This window comes from Jaculus jaculus, chromosome 10, assembly GCF_020740685.1.
Source record: "Jaculus jaculus isolate mJacJac1 chromosome 10, mJacJac1.mat.Y.cur, whole genome shotgun sequence".
NCBI lineage: Eukaryota > Metazoa > Chordata > Mammalia > Rodentia > Dipodidae > Jaculus > Jaculus jaculus.
The window spans coordinates 2,385,240-2,400,179 of NC_059111.1; the positions used below are offsets into that span (position 1 = coordinate 2,385,240).

The 14,940-nt window shown below is 40.0% G+C and overlaps 1 protein-coding gene across 3 annotated transcripts in view; it reads right to left on the minus strand.

The window, feature by feature from the left end:
* Positions 1 to 14,940, minus strand: part of Wdr72 (WD repeat domain 72) — a 214,912-nt gene that overhangs the window by 189,186 nt on the left and 10,786 nt on the right. For 2 of the 3 annotated variants that reach the window (XM_045160886.1, XM_045160884.1), the window contains exon 2: positions 13,937 to 13,983. The exons of the other annotated variant lie outside the window; for it this stretch is intronic. The gene's annotated coding sequence lies outside the window, so the exon portion shown is untranslated. The remainder of the gene's footprint in view (positions 1 to 13,936; positions 13,984 to 14,940) is intronic. 3 annotated transcript variants of the gene reach the window in all.

Here is a 14,940-nt window from a genome sequence, read left to right on the forward strand (position 1 = left end):
ATTAATGCAGGTAGCTAGCAGAGAATGCCGTTAACATGGGTAGCTAATCACTGGTGGTAGAACATTGAAGCTGATGCATGGAAGAGGAACAGGGCAGCTAAGACATGGAGGAAGAATGGCTTTCCCTCCAACTCTGGGTTGCAGATTTGATGCCAATGTGTGGGGCAAAGATAGTTTTCCCTCCACACCCAGCTCCACACCCTGAGGTAGCTTCATCCCAACCTTCCCCAGAGCCCAGCCAGGCTTCTCAAGAATAGAGCTGTGTTCATAGCACACATTGGAAACAGGTTTGTAGACCCTCTCCAGAAATGGCACCATGTTTAAGTAGCATTCCCTACAGCTCCTGAAACTCACCATTAAACACAAAGCCTCCTCAATTAAGAACATTGTTTCCCAGTTTTCAAAGATTCTTGTAGGCCTGGTGATCACAATTCCTGTCATATTCATATTTTATCATTTTATAATACTTCTGATTTATTTTGAATGTGCTATCTTCCTCAACAACAATCTTCAAGGACTACTTTCATGCATCAATAGTAGTAATGGTGAAAAAGAATATGTAATTATTTAAAAAAAAAGTTTTCTTGTGTGCCACCATTCATTAGGTTTCGGGTATACTGGGCAACTTATGTTTTCTCCAATTATTTTCTTAAATCCAAACAATTTGAGGGTTTAATATAGGAATATATGTTTAATCTCATGAAGTACAGAAAACATTGAGAAGGTAGGAAAACTATTTCCTATATGAACTTTGAGATATCAAGAAAATGAAAGTTTCAGTCGAGTAGGATTTCTGGTGCAAAAAGTACCAATAAGAAATTAGAATGGGGGCTGGAGAGATGGCTTAGCGGTTAAGCGCTTGCCTATGAAGCCTATGGACCCCGGTTCGAGGCTCGGTTCCCCAGGTCCCTCGTTAGCCAGATGCACAAGGGGGCGCACACGTCTGGAGTTCGTTTGCAGTGGCTGGAAGCCCTGGAGCGCCCATTCTCTCTCTCTCCCTCTATCTGTCTTTCTCTCTGTGTCTGTTGCTCTCAAATAAATAAATAAAAAATGAACAAAAAAATTATAAAAAAAAAGAAATTAGAATGGTATAGCTCATGTTACTTAAGGTGATTTGTTATGGTCCGAAGAGATGGGTCAGAAGTTGAGAGCATGGGCTAGAGAGGTGGCTTAGCAGTTAAGGCACTTGCCTGCAAAGCCACAGGCCCCAAGATCCACATAAGCCAGATGCACAAGGTGGCACATACATCTGGGGTTTGCAGTGGTTAGAGGCTCTGGCGTACCCATTCTCTCTCTCTCTCTTTTTCTCTCTCTCCCTCTCATAAATAAATGAAAATATAAAGAGAAGTTAAGAGTGCTTCTTGTGCAAGCTGAGTACCTGAGGTAGCCTGAGAGACTCTCAAGTTATATCCCTAGAACCAACATAAATTTTGGACATGGCCACACACATCTGTGACTCCAGTACTGTAGGCAAGCAAAAACCTGAGAGTTGCCAGAGCCTTAAAAGCGCAGCAAACTTCAGAATTGGCAAGTCTCCAGTTCAGTTAAGAATGGGGTTAAAAAAAGTTACAGAAGGAGTGCCCAACATTCCCGTTCAACCACCTCAGGCAAGCATATGGGGTGTTTTATGGTCACATATGCATGCAAATTTCACATATACCCACCCAACCCACACACATACACACTGCATTACACACACAACAGACAAAATAAAATTTTCAGTCACTCATCTGCAGGTAGCTAAAAGACAATACCATTACCATGAGCAGCTAATCAATGGAGGAGCTAACCCATGTGTGTGTGTGTGTATGCGCGCTCAGCACATGAGTCACAAACTGGTAGTGTTAATATATTCACTTGTCCATTGCTGGAGGTAATTCAGTATCTATGTTTTCTTGGTTCTCTTCTTAGTGCAATATGCAAGTCTATCTAGTCTATAATAGAAGTATAATACTCTTTTTATGAGAGAGAGATAGAGAGAGAGAGACAGACAGACAGACAGACAGACAAAGTATCATTATATTGACCAGAATGGCCTCAAATTTACAATCCTGCCTCAGCCTCCCTACTGCTGAGGTGACAGATTTTAGGCATACATCACCCTGCCTGGTACCATAACTTTAGTATTCTTAGGGCCATACCAAAGCACTATGTAGCCAAGGACACATTCTGACCACTGTAAGTCTTTATTTTATGGACAACTTTCATATATGTACATGATATATTTTTGTCATGATCTCCTCTCATTCCCTTCTTTTGTGCCCCTTTCCCGTCACCCAAACTGAAATCCTTTTCTTTCCATCTAGTTTGTCTTCTATTTTCATGTTTTTTTTCTTATATTCCCTCCACCAATGCCCATGAAGGAATGTTGTGCAGGTAATGATAGCCACTGTGAGGCCTTGGATACAGTGGTCATTCACATCCAGAAGACAGTGTTCCAAAGCACTGCTTCCCATCCTATGCTCTTACACTCTTTCCACCCCCTTCTGCAATGCTCCCTAAGCCTTGGGGGTTGTAAACATTGAAATTCTGAATAGCAGAGCTGCACATATTAATCATATTGGTAATTGAACCTGAGAGTTCGGGGTTGCAACAACACTGAAACCTGAACTTACACCTCTTTAGCTTAAAACAAAAAGAGGTAATGCATAAAAATATATGGGTATGAACACCATATACACATATATACATATACACACATATACTAAATATATACATACATATTCATATATATATATATATATATATATATACACATACATACATATGGACTTATTTGCAATTCTGGTTATAACCAGAAGTACGAATAAGTCTAGGAAAACTCAAGGGGTAAAATCTGAGAAGATTTTGAAAATTAATCTACTAAAGACTGAAGCTGGGCTAGACTGTGGCCTTTTTTTCGAGAAAAATATGTGTGTGTATAATGTGACAGATATGGTGGTGGTGGTTGTGCATGTGCATGTGTGTGTGTATGTATTGTGTAATGTAATATGATGTGGTAGTGGTGGTGGTGGTGGTGTGTGTATGTGGTATGTGTGTATGGTGTGTGTGTGTGTCTGTGTGTGTGTGAGATGTACACACATGTATGTGCCCATGTGGTATCCTGTGAGCTTGACTACAGTGGCCTGAAAGGAACAACAGGTTCCCACTTCTATTCCTGTTCCAGCTGAAGCAAAACCTTCCAAGTGTAACCTTGTTCAAGGAAAGAGGAACTACAAAGAATGCCTCATTAACCTCCAAGAAAATAAGGAAGCTGACTTCCAAATACCCAGACAAAATTGTGCCAGGCTACAACCACAAATGGGTGTGGGAGTGAAAATAAATTACTGTATATAATGCTGCAAACCCCATGTGAAAAAAATAAGCGTGTTAAAAAAAATCTTCCTAAGTCAATGAGACTATCTAGAAATCTGTTTCGGACACTATGGTCATGTTAGAATACCTGAAATCAACAACAAGCAAACAGGCCATGTCAACTCTGTTGGGGGATGGACAATAGAAGCCAGTGTGGTAGTTGTCATGAAGCCAGATAAATATTTACTCTATAGTCCAGCCAGCCACCTCTAGGGCTTACCCAGGAAGATGGAAAAAGAAACAAGTTTATAGAAAGATTGCTACAAGTACAATCTTATTCATAATGGGTCAAACCTGGAAACAAATCAAAGGTCAATTAATAGGTAACCAGATAGACCAGCATATCCACACAATGGGATACTATTCCATAGCAGAAATCAATGGCCCATTGATTCACACAACATGAATGTGAAAATAATCATATCAAGTAAAATGAGTGTTCAAAAACAGTAATATCATATGATCTTGTGAATTAAGTCCTAGAAAATTCAGATTAGCCCACAGTAGTAGAAAGCAGAACACAGGCAGATGATTGCCTGGAGGTAGGAAGAAAACACTGAAGAGTGACGACACAAAGGCAAATGTGGAAAATTTTGACTGCAGTGAGTTGCTTTGTTAGGTTAACTATGGTAATTCCTAAAGTGTATGCATATGTAAACTTCAAATTCACATTTTAAAATTTACACATGTATTTGTGTATACATATATATTATTACATATATATGACTTACATTTAAAGTATTCAGTATATCTGTTATACTTCAGTAAATTTTGCTTTTACTTGCTTTTAAAAAATATTTCATTTTGTTATTTGCATGACAGAAAAAGGAAGAATAGGTGTACCAGGGCCTGCTGCTACTGCAAACAAACTACAGATGAATACACTTTGTGTATCTGGCTTTATTTTCATTATTCGCATGTACTTTGAACATTATTTGTACATATAGGTCCTGGGGAATCAAATCCCAGGTTGTGAGGCTTTGCAGGCAAGTGCTTTAACCACTGAACCAGCTCTTCAGCCCTATTTATTTGCTTGCTAGCACATTCTGGAAGACCCTCAAACAACTAAGACTGAGCAAAATTCCTATAGAAATAGTTAAGAAAAATAGTAAATAAATCCACAGTATAAGTAATGAGAACAATAAACCACAGGGAAGTATGAGTTTAGCACTCTATGAACTAATAATAAAAAATAGCCTAAGATTTAATGTGAAAAATAACAAACATATTAATAAATCACTATAAAGGTAAAGACAATTAAAACCTTAAGAATAAACATCCTGCAGCCAGTCCTGGTGACACAGACCTGTAATATCAGCTACTTGGGTGGCTGAGGCAGAAGGATCTCAAATTCAAGGCTAGCCTAGGCAATTTAATAAAACTCTGTGTAAAAATTATAAATTAAAATTAAAGAAGGGCTGGAGAGATGGCTTAGCGGTTAAGCGCTTGCCTGTGAAGCCTAAGGACCCCGGTTCGAGGCTCGGTTCTCCAGGTCCCACGTTAGCCAGATGCACAAGGGGGCGCACGCGTCTGGAGTTCGTTTGCAGAGGCTGGAAGCCCTGGCGCGCCCATTCTCCTTCTCCCTCTATCTGTCTTTCTCTCTATGTCTGTCGCTCTCAAATAAATAAATAAAAAATTTAAAAAAAAATTAAAGGAATGTGGGTATAAGGCACTGGTAGAATTCTTGCCCAGAATGTGTGAGGCCCTGTGTTAAATCCCCAGTATTCCAAACAGGACAGATTATAGTGAGATTTTTCCAAAAGAAACAAATACTCCCTGTACAAATAATGAAAATAAAGCAAATCTCAATTCTGAGGATAATAAGAATGGTCTCAAGTAAAGGGAGAATAACTGACTTTAAAATAAATTTCAGGAAACTGCCAACAAGGAATTGTAAGGAAATCAAAGTTGTGGAGTGAAAAGAATCAGAGCGATATTAAGAAGTCTTAAATGGGATGGTCGAATATTTGTCTAACATTAGCTCAAAAATTAAATAGAAACTTTCCATTCCTATCTGACTCTACACTAAAACCATCAGGTAGAACGGTGCAGGAGTGCAGTACCAGCTGTCAAATGGGCGGCTGCACTGGCACAGGTTGGGGAGTGGGCGCCTCAGGAGGCTGCTCCGGGCACTCTACCACCACCAGTCCCAGGAGAGCGAGAACAGCAGGGCACTATTGGGCAGGCTGAAGAGGAATGTGGGGCTGTCAGCATGTTAGAGTTGGAGAAAAATGAAGGAGGCACACATCCCATGAGATGTCATACAAGACGTGTCACAAACTTAGGAGGTCTGCACCAGATGACCGTGGACAGGTGGACTCCATGGAGAAAAAGCAGATTCCCGTGCAGGGTGAGAGGGAGTTTCCCACATGGAAGGTCAGAGTCTGAGCAGGGTTGCAGAGGCTCTCACGTTGATGCAGGCCAGTCAGGGCAGCAGGAAGGGGAGGGGCACAGCACAGGCTTGGCTAGCTCACAGCAGAAGTCCAGGGAGAAGGAAAGCTTGCCCTAGGAGACATTCAGCATTAGAGCTCTGGGGGAGGAGGGGCAGGAGGGCTACTACCCAAAGGTGCAAACAGACATGGCAAAGGAATACAAGATGTGAGCAGGTGTTCATCCACTCGAGAGGTGAACTGCGCTGCAAGGACGGTGAGAATAGAACGCAGAGAGAGAACAAGCACGTGAACTTCCGATAAAGGAGCGTGGCGAAGGTCAGTAAATAGACTGATCAAGTAGAAGGGGTCATCAAGCCAAATAGCAGAGAAGGAGCACAGGAAATATACAATGCAAAGTTAGACGCATATTCACACCCAAAAGTTTCAGAGATTACCATAGGTACATGTCAATACATCATTCAAATCACAAAACACCATCCAAAAACTAAGTAAAAATTTAAGTTACTTCTTCTCCAACCTCCATTAATATGCAGAACACAAAAATTAAATGTATTCCTTCTGTAAATATTCAGAATTTAAAAATATATCCCAAATAATCTTTGAGACACCAAAACACAATAAAAATTAGATGTGATTGAGACCCTAAGACAATGAAGATTCTGTATAACAAGACTTGCTAAATTTAGGGGTTTTGTAATTAAATGGGAAATTATAGCTTTCATTGTGTACATTAAGAAGGAACAAGGTGAAAATTAATTAGTGAGTTAATTATTAAAAGTAAAACCTTATATTTGAATAGATGTGGATCAACCCAAAGAAAGTAGAAGAGAGCAAGTCAGAAAAAAACACAAACACACAATATTCTAAAACAACAATATAGAAATCAAATCCAGTTCTTTGAAAGACAAGCTAATATGAGGCAATCTTTGACAAAGAAGTAATGAAAGATACCTACAAGATAATATACAGAGCAGGCATGACTAAAGTTAGTACTTCAGGTAAAGATATTGACAATATATTTAAAAACTTAGAACACTGAGTAAAATAAGTTATGTAGGAGACATAACATACTAGAATTCAATGAATTTGATATACAGATTAGAATATATCTGTAAACATTAATCACAGAATAAAGCTCACAATCTATCTATATGTAACACACTCAGGTTGTCAGAAAAATAAGGGGGAACAGTAATTTTGGGAACAAGCAGATACACACACATACACATTTGGACACAAAGATAATTCTATATAAATTTTAAGTATACTGACAGCCTATTTAACAGCTAATATACTAAAAGGAATGGATTTAGAAGGGAAGGAACAAGAAGCAAACAAGAAGAGGTGTGTCATAACTTTAACCAGAAGCACGCAGGGAAAGTGACCCACACCAAGCTAATCAAACCACAGAACTCATCACCAGAGCCACAACATCCCCAGTCTTTCATGTGATAGGAAACTAGCCTCAAATCTTCAGCACAGAACTACAGACTAGGACAAAGACTGCCCGTCATGGGCATGGGCATGGGTGTGACTGGGCAAAGACAGCAGTCCAACTCATTGTCCAAGAAGCAGGAAAGCAGAACACAGTCGTTTGACCTACTAAGACAAACAGTTAAGTAGATAATGTTTTATACATCAGGAAAGTTCTCTTTGGCAGAAAAGCTCACTCCAGTGAAAATCACTTGGCTGTTGTGCAAAGTGAGGATTACAGAATTGCTAGAGGGGCATGGGCATGTCTTACCACCTGCTACTAAGAAACATCTCGGATCTACATAACCTTCACCACAGCATCTCATGCTCCCACACAAAAATAGCCACAGTTACCTTATGATCCCACATTTGACTTAGCTCATGTGTGTTTCTGGCCACTAAAAAGAGACAGAAAAGGCAGTACCCATGGTCATATGGCTCCAGAGAGAAGTGGACATTTTTGTTTATGACCAAGGCACACTGGCTTTTGTCCAGACTCACCTGCCACCTTTGAAACCTTTGTTGTTGTTGTTGTTAGTATTATTTTGAGGTAGGTTCTCACTCTAGCCCAGGCTGACCTGGCTCTCTGTCTTAGTTCCAGGCTGACCTCAAACTCATGCCTCCTGAGTGCTGGAATTAAAAGTGTGTACCACCATGGCTGGCATGAAACATTTAATGTAGAAAACTAGTGAAAGAAATTCATCAATACTGTGAGGTAGAACCACAGTAGAAACAAATTTGGGGTAACATTGGGTAGGGAATTAATATGTTTGCAATGATTGACATTATACTAATGATAAACAATTCCTACAGTGCATTAATAGACCCCCTAATACTCTGAAAGATCGGCTGCTCTTGTTTGAATCACCACAACACTATCTATCCAATGACTGGTATTCTGAATCCTCTGTAAAATCAAAATCTATACCTTGATGTTCTCCTAATGAAGAAATTACCAGAATGACTGGCCCTTAGTGGGTACGTGCTAAATATTCATTTGACCAAGCCTATACTGATGGTTCATTAATCTAGCTTTGTGTTACTTTGATTGAGAAATGAATCATTTTAATTTTTAAATATTTCATTTTTATTTTTATTTATTTATTTGAGAGAGAGAGAGAGAGAGAGAAAGAATGGGCACACCAGGGTGCATCATGCATTTCTGATTAAGCATCATACTTAATGCCCAGATGACAATGATTTGGGAGGTAGAGTCTTGCTGGAGGAGGTGTGTTGCTGGGAGCAGGCTTCCGGGTGTTATAGCTCAGCATCTCCTTGCTAATTCCTGCCAGGTGTTGTGGCAAAAGGTGATGCCCAGCCTCTGCTCTGCCATGCTTCCTGCATTGATGAAACTTCCCTTGAGACTATAAGCCAAAATAGACCCTTTCTTGCCCTAAGCTACATTTGGGTGAGTGCTTTGCCCCAGCAATGAGAAGGTAAGTGCAACAACCTTCTTATAAAGTATGGGGATCATTTCCTAATCATTGTTATACCCCTTACAGGACCTGAAGCTCAGGGCACTGAAGAAGGACAATGATAAATACTGAACAAATGCTTCTCTTCATTATATTCAAGCTCTTATCTGAGAGGGGAGGAAGGTGATTAAGGGTGTGAACTTAAAGACAGGCTACATTGAAATAGGAATCACCAAATTCTTTTAAGCTTTCAAGACTTCATCTGTGACATGGGTGCAGTAGTGGTAGCTTTCCCATAGGATTGCTGAGATAATAGAAGGACATGGTCCATAAACTGTGAGGCAGAGAGTCATATCAGGATATTGATGCTGTTTCTTTGATCTTCATTTACATATCTTGAAATATAGAGGCTAATATTCACAGGCCAAAGTTTCTCATCATCACACTTTTGCATTTTTCTATATCATATCAAATTCACTTTCCATTGATGTATGTTGTCTGAGAACAAGGGCTTTGGCTTCTGTCTCATTTGTTTATTGCTAAATTTTCAGGGTCTAGAAGAGGAGTGAACAAAATCAGCCCTCAGGAACTATTTTCTGAAGTCTGAAAATTCACATGTAATATTGCATGCGTCAATCTATCTGAATATTTACAAGTGTTTAAATAGGTAGCAAAATATAAGACAGTTGGAGCTTGTAAAAATAAAACCATAGTGCTGGGGAAATGGCTGAGAAGGTAAGAACACCTTCTGTGAAAACCCAAGAGCCTGTGTTCAATCCCCAGCACCCATGTAAAAAGCCCAGCAAGGTCATGATGAGAAATGTGGTCTAAATAATACTTTTATTCAATTGCTTTCTGAGATAGGCTGGCCTTGAACTCACTTTGTAGCCTAAGGCAGGCATTGATTTTTTTTTCCATTCCCATTGCCAGGAGCTAGAATAACAGATGCCACCAGGCTCTGCTGCTCCAGGTAGCTATAAGCTGACTATGATTCTGAGAAAATAAGTGGATTTCACAGTAAGGAAAAAAAAAAAAAGAATGATGTAAAAGTAGCACACTAGAAGTCATGGTTTTCACCCTTCTGTTTGTTTATAGTTTTTAGTGTGTGTGTATGTGTGTGTGTGTAGTAAGTGCACATGTGTGTACGTATGTGTGTGAAGGCCAGAGGTTGACATCAGCAATCTTCTTCAGTTTCTCTTCACCTTACTTTTTGAGACAGGCTTTTCACTGGCCTGGAGCTCACTGATTCTGCTTGACCAGCTATAACAGCAGATCTCAGAGACCCTCCTGTCTCCACCTCCCAGTGTACTGGAATTATAGGCACATGGAATGCCTGGCATTTTACATGAAACTCTGAACTTTGGTCCTCAGCTTGTGTGACAAACACTTGACCCATTGAACCATCTCCCTAGCCATTATTCCTCTCTATAATTATTATTGTTGTCATAATTATTATTTACAGTCAAAATAAAAAGGCTCCAATAAGTTCTTATCTCCCCTAAATATTTGAGAATTAATAGCTATTAATATAAATATCAAACTATAAATATATTTATAAATATGAAAATATCCAATAGAAATATATTCTAAAAGACGTTTTAGTACTTTTTGAGCCCAGGTCTCACACATGGTAGGTAAGTGCTCTATCAACTGAACAGCAGCCCTAGCTCTAAAATGAAATCTAAAAATATAAAACAAGTAGATTCTCTAAGGTGGAATCTCTGTGGTGTGTTTGAAAGAAGTATCCCTTTTCTCCTTCAAATAATTATATGTCTAGACAAGTTTGAAAACCTCAGGGAAGGGCTCACAGACCTCTATTCCACAGCCCTCCATTTATCATCATTGAAACTCAGATACAAATACCTGCTGATATGTCAGAATGTCTGAAAGCCATGGATAGATATTTACCCTTCAATGATTTCTAAATCTGGGCTACTTACATGAAATTTAAAATAAATACTTCTCTTGCAGAGCAAAAAATAGACATTAGATCAGAGGCTTACTGTGAGACAGGTATGAAATTACAGACTGTGTCTTGAAACACAAGTTTCCCACCTTATGAGTCTCTGTTCACATGCTAAGTACATTTCAGATGCTGGTGAGACATGTTATAACAATACATAAGCAAGGTCATCAGTATTTTACTATACAATAAATATAGATACTGAAATAATTACACAAATATGCACAGAACTACTGTAGTCTTAAGTAACTACCAATAACTTCCCAACAAAAACTTGTGTGTTCCCTACTTTGATACCATGGTTACTAGGAGGCGCCTTCAGGAAGCTCCCTACTGGCAGACAGAATCCCCCCTAGTTATGCAGCTGCAGCACTCATATCTCACTGTTCTCCAAAAGAGACCGTAACCTTGCCCATCTGAACAGGCAGAAGTGGGATGAGAACATGGATAGGCATGGAATGACCTACAGCAAGTAGCTTGACACTTACCAATCCTCTCCTTTTAGTGTCTCACACTTCCTCATAGATAGATTGTATCCCAAAACCTCTTTCATATACCTACAGGTGTGTATGTATACATATAGAATCTTGTCATTTCTCAAAAATTATGTTAGAGATAATAACTAAAGAGCCTATTATAATGCTGGATTTGATACAATTTAATTTGATATAAAGACAAATTATATGTGTATACATATATATATACACTCAGGATCAAATTACATACATACATATACATATACATATACATATACATACATATATGTATAAAAACTAAGATATATGCCCAACAAGACCCAAACTTCATTGATGACATGTCTGAAATGTCTGCCTTTTTTAATTTCAGCATGTCTGTTTCTAAATAAGATAGGTTTCAGGGCTGGAGAGATGGCTTAGCAGTTAAGCGCTAGCCTATGAAGCCTAAGGACCCCTGTTCAAGGCTCAATTCTCCAGGACCCACGTTAGCCAGATGCACAAGGGGACGCACACATCTGGAGTTCGGTTTGCAGTGGCTGGAGGCCCTGGTGTGCCCATTCTCTCTCTATATCTGCCTCCTTCTTTATCTCTCTCCCTCTCTCTCTCTCTCTCTCTCTCTCTCTCGTTCTCAAATAAGTAAAAATAAACAAAAAAGTTGTTTTTTTTTTAAAAAAAGATAGGTTTCAGAGAGTGTTACTTGCCACTGGGTTTTACCCATTTGAATTAAAAGTTGTGAATACTTTAACTTTCTAGAAAAGTCTTATGCAATGAAATCATAAGGCTTTTCCCCTTTTGCCTATGACTTTTTAACACTGGGGACAGAACCAACAGCTTTGCACAGGCTAGGCAAGTATTTTACCACTGGCCATACTCCCCCAGCCCTCATGCATATTGTTTAAAGTTGCAGGGACAGGCTGACACCCCTCCATGAATCTTCTTAGATGAGCACAACTGCCTTCTATAGCAATATCTTCAGAATTACTCCTGTTCTCAGGATTTTGATAGCAGCTTGCTGGTCCTGCCTTCTGGAAGCATGATCCACTCTGATAGAAATTAAGAGCATGGGAGCTTCCTGAAAATAAAGTTGCACTCACCATCCATGATGGCAGTGACTCCAGGATAAGCCTCCTATCTGAACTGACCTGCAGAAAATCATATTTTAGCGTTGAAAGACTGTCTGTCTATTCTAACCTCTGAGGAACTCCTAATCACCTTGTAATCATAACTAGGTCATATTTTAGGGTTGAAAGACTGTCTGTCTATTCTAACCTCTGGGGAACTTCTGATCACCTTGTAATCACCGCCAGGAAGGAAACACTCTGGGTGGCTATAGGTCATGTCTGCTGCAAAGGATGGGTCTGTTTGTCTTCCGTGTTCGTCCTTACCCACCAGCAGACTGCCTGCCACAGAGGTGACATTCACTAAACCTTTAAGTCACTATGTGAATATTCAACCTGGACCTTGAGGATGTGGACTTTAAAATGTGGATGTAAACTTTCACTCAGAGGAGGAAGTCAAGCAATGTTGATTTGACTTTCCCAGGACAGAGAGCCTCCTTGTCCTATTAGGATTTACATTCTGAGGAAGTTATCTCTTCTTCAGTCACTGAAGAATAGAAATGTACACTGGTTCCAGGTTCACCTAACATTGTATTTATCATCTCTATTATTTTAACTCTCAATATGCCTTCGTATGGGACAAAGAAGAGAGGAAAATACAATAGAATGAACCAGATAATTTTTTTCTCTTCCTCTTCTATTTTAATAGCTAAAAATTGATTTTTTTAAAAAAATTATCAGTTTGTATGTATAATGTGTGTGTAATTATGCTCATGTGTGTGAATGTGGGCATGTCTGTGCCATAGTCTGTGAGTGGAGGTCAGGGGACAACCTCGAGTCTCAGTCCTCACCTTCCACCTTGTTTGGACAGGGTGCCTTGGTCAATGTTGCTTATGCCAGACTGCTTGGCCTGTGAGCCTCCCATCTCACTGCGGGAGGGCAGGGGTTACAGACACTCACCAGTATGTGTCCAACTTTTTACATGGATTCTGAGGACCCGGTCAAGTCAACAAGCTTATGCAACAAGCACTTTACCCACTGAATTATAAGTATCACTTCTTACTGTATGGAACATGCATATAAGATATTTATCATCTAAAATAAAAAAACACAACTGGATCTCAGAGGCAGCTCAGAGCCTCTGGTGACACTAAGCTGAGGTCAACAAGAAGTGTTGGTGATCATGAATTCATTTTCCTTCTCCTTCAGGTAAGGAAATGAAGACTCAGGTTATTTGGTCAACCCAAGAAAAGAGCAACAGAGGCAGAACCAGAGCCTGTTCTTCTAACAAGCTATCCAGAGCCAAGATGACACACTAGAAAAATTCGGCAATCAACTAAGGAAACTCCCAGATTGTTGTTGGAGCGGGAGGAAGAAGTTAGGCAAAACAACAGTAAACCTTTTATCCCGCTAGATTCTCACATAGCCTCCACCGGTGGCCTTTAAAGATGGACTAAGACTTTCTGACGCTGTCTCCATAAAGATAGAACCATGCAGACCTCAAAGAAGGACAGAAAATATGCCATTACAGCTCTGAGCCTCCAGCCTACCTTTATCTCCTTTCCTTAACACATTGTTCTCACCTTTCTGACTGGTCTGAGGTCAGTGGGGTATGGAGCAAGAGGCAAATGTGGGTCTGTGGCTGGACACTGGAATTTTTAACCTTGTCATAAATAGCTTTGTTCAGAGACACACCCAGGTAATGAGTCCTTCCCTGCCTGGCCTCACAAGCAGACAAGTCTAGAACCTTCTGACTGACAACAACCAACCATACAAAAAAAAATTAGGGGGATAAAATCCTTACCTATGACTTCTGAATGTTTAGAATATCCTTCTGACCACAGTCCACACCTGTTAGGAAAGTAAAAATGGTGTCCATTAACAATGTGAGCTTTGGGATATCAAAGACCTGAGCTTGGGTCTCAGCTCTTACTTTCTAGCTGTGTGGTCTTTTGAAACCCACTGCTTCATGGAGAAGATTCTCCCTGACTTCCTGCAGAACTCTTAGCCACTGAACAGGATAAAAGTCAATTCCCAGGCTGGTGAAATGGCTTAGCAGTTAAGGCATTTGCCTTTGAACCCTAAGGACCCTGGTTCATTTCCCCTGGATCCACATAAGCCAGATACACAAGGGGGCACGTGCATCAGGAGTTCCTTTCCATTGGCTGAAGGCCCTAGTGTGCCCATTCTCTCTTTCTCTCTGCCTCTTCCTCTCTCGCTCTCTCTTTCACAAATAAATAAATTAAAAAAATTAAAGTCAATTCCTTCAAGGTTTTCTTTTCAAAAAGATAACTCAGTCATCTTATGACCAAATGGAGTTTTGTTTTCAAATTTTGAGTTTATAAGGAGATTAAGGGGAAGTCAGGTGTTAAAATTCATTGTATTTCATTGTATTTGTGGCCTTTGAACAGATGGTTTCTTGTGTAAGATGATACCTTCAGAAACTTGAAGACAACACAGACTGGAGAACAAAGAAAACACCTTAGCAGTCACGTACCACACCTGACCTGGGAGGGTAACATTTTGGAAGAAAGCAATGTAGAGACGCCTTTAGACACATAGAGTTCTCTGTAGGAATAAGAAACAGCAACAAGCACAAACTAAAGGATAGAGAAGGTGATGGGCCATCATCTACACAGGGTCGGGTTAGGGCGCCTTGAGAGCCAGAAGAACAGAGCAGCAGTTCTGGTGCTTAGTGGAGCCTGAGGGTCCAAGAACAGATGTCAGAGTCTTAGCAAAAACACCATCCCCCAAACCTGCCTGCTTATAGGGCTTTCTGAGGCAAGAGATCTCATCTCGTCAACAGTC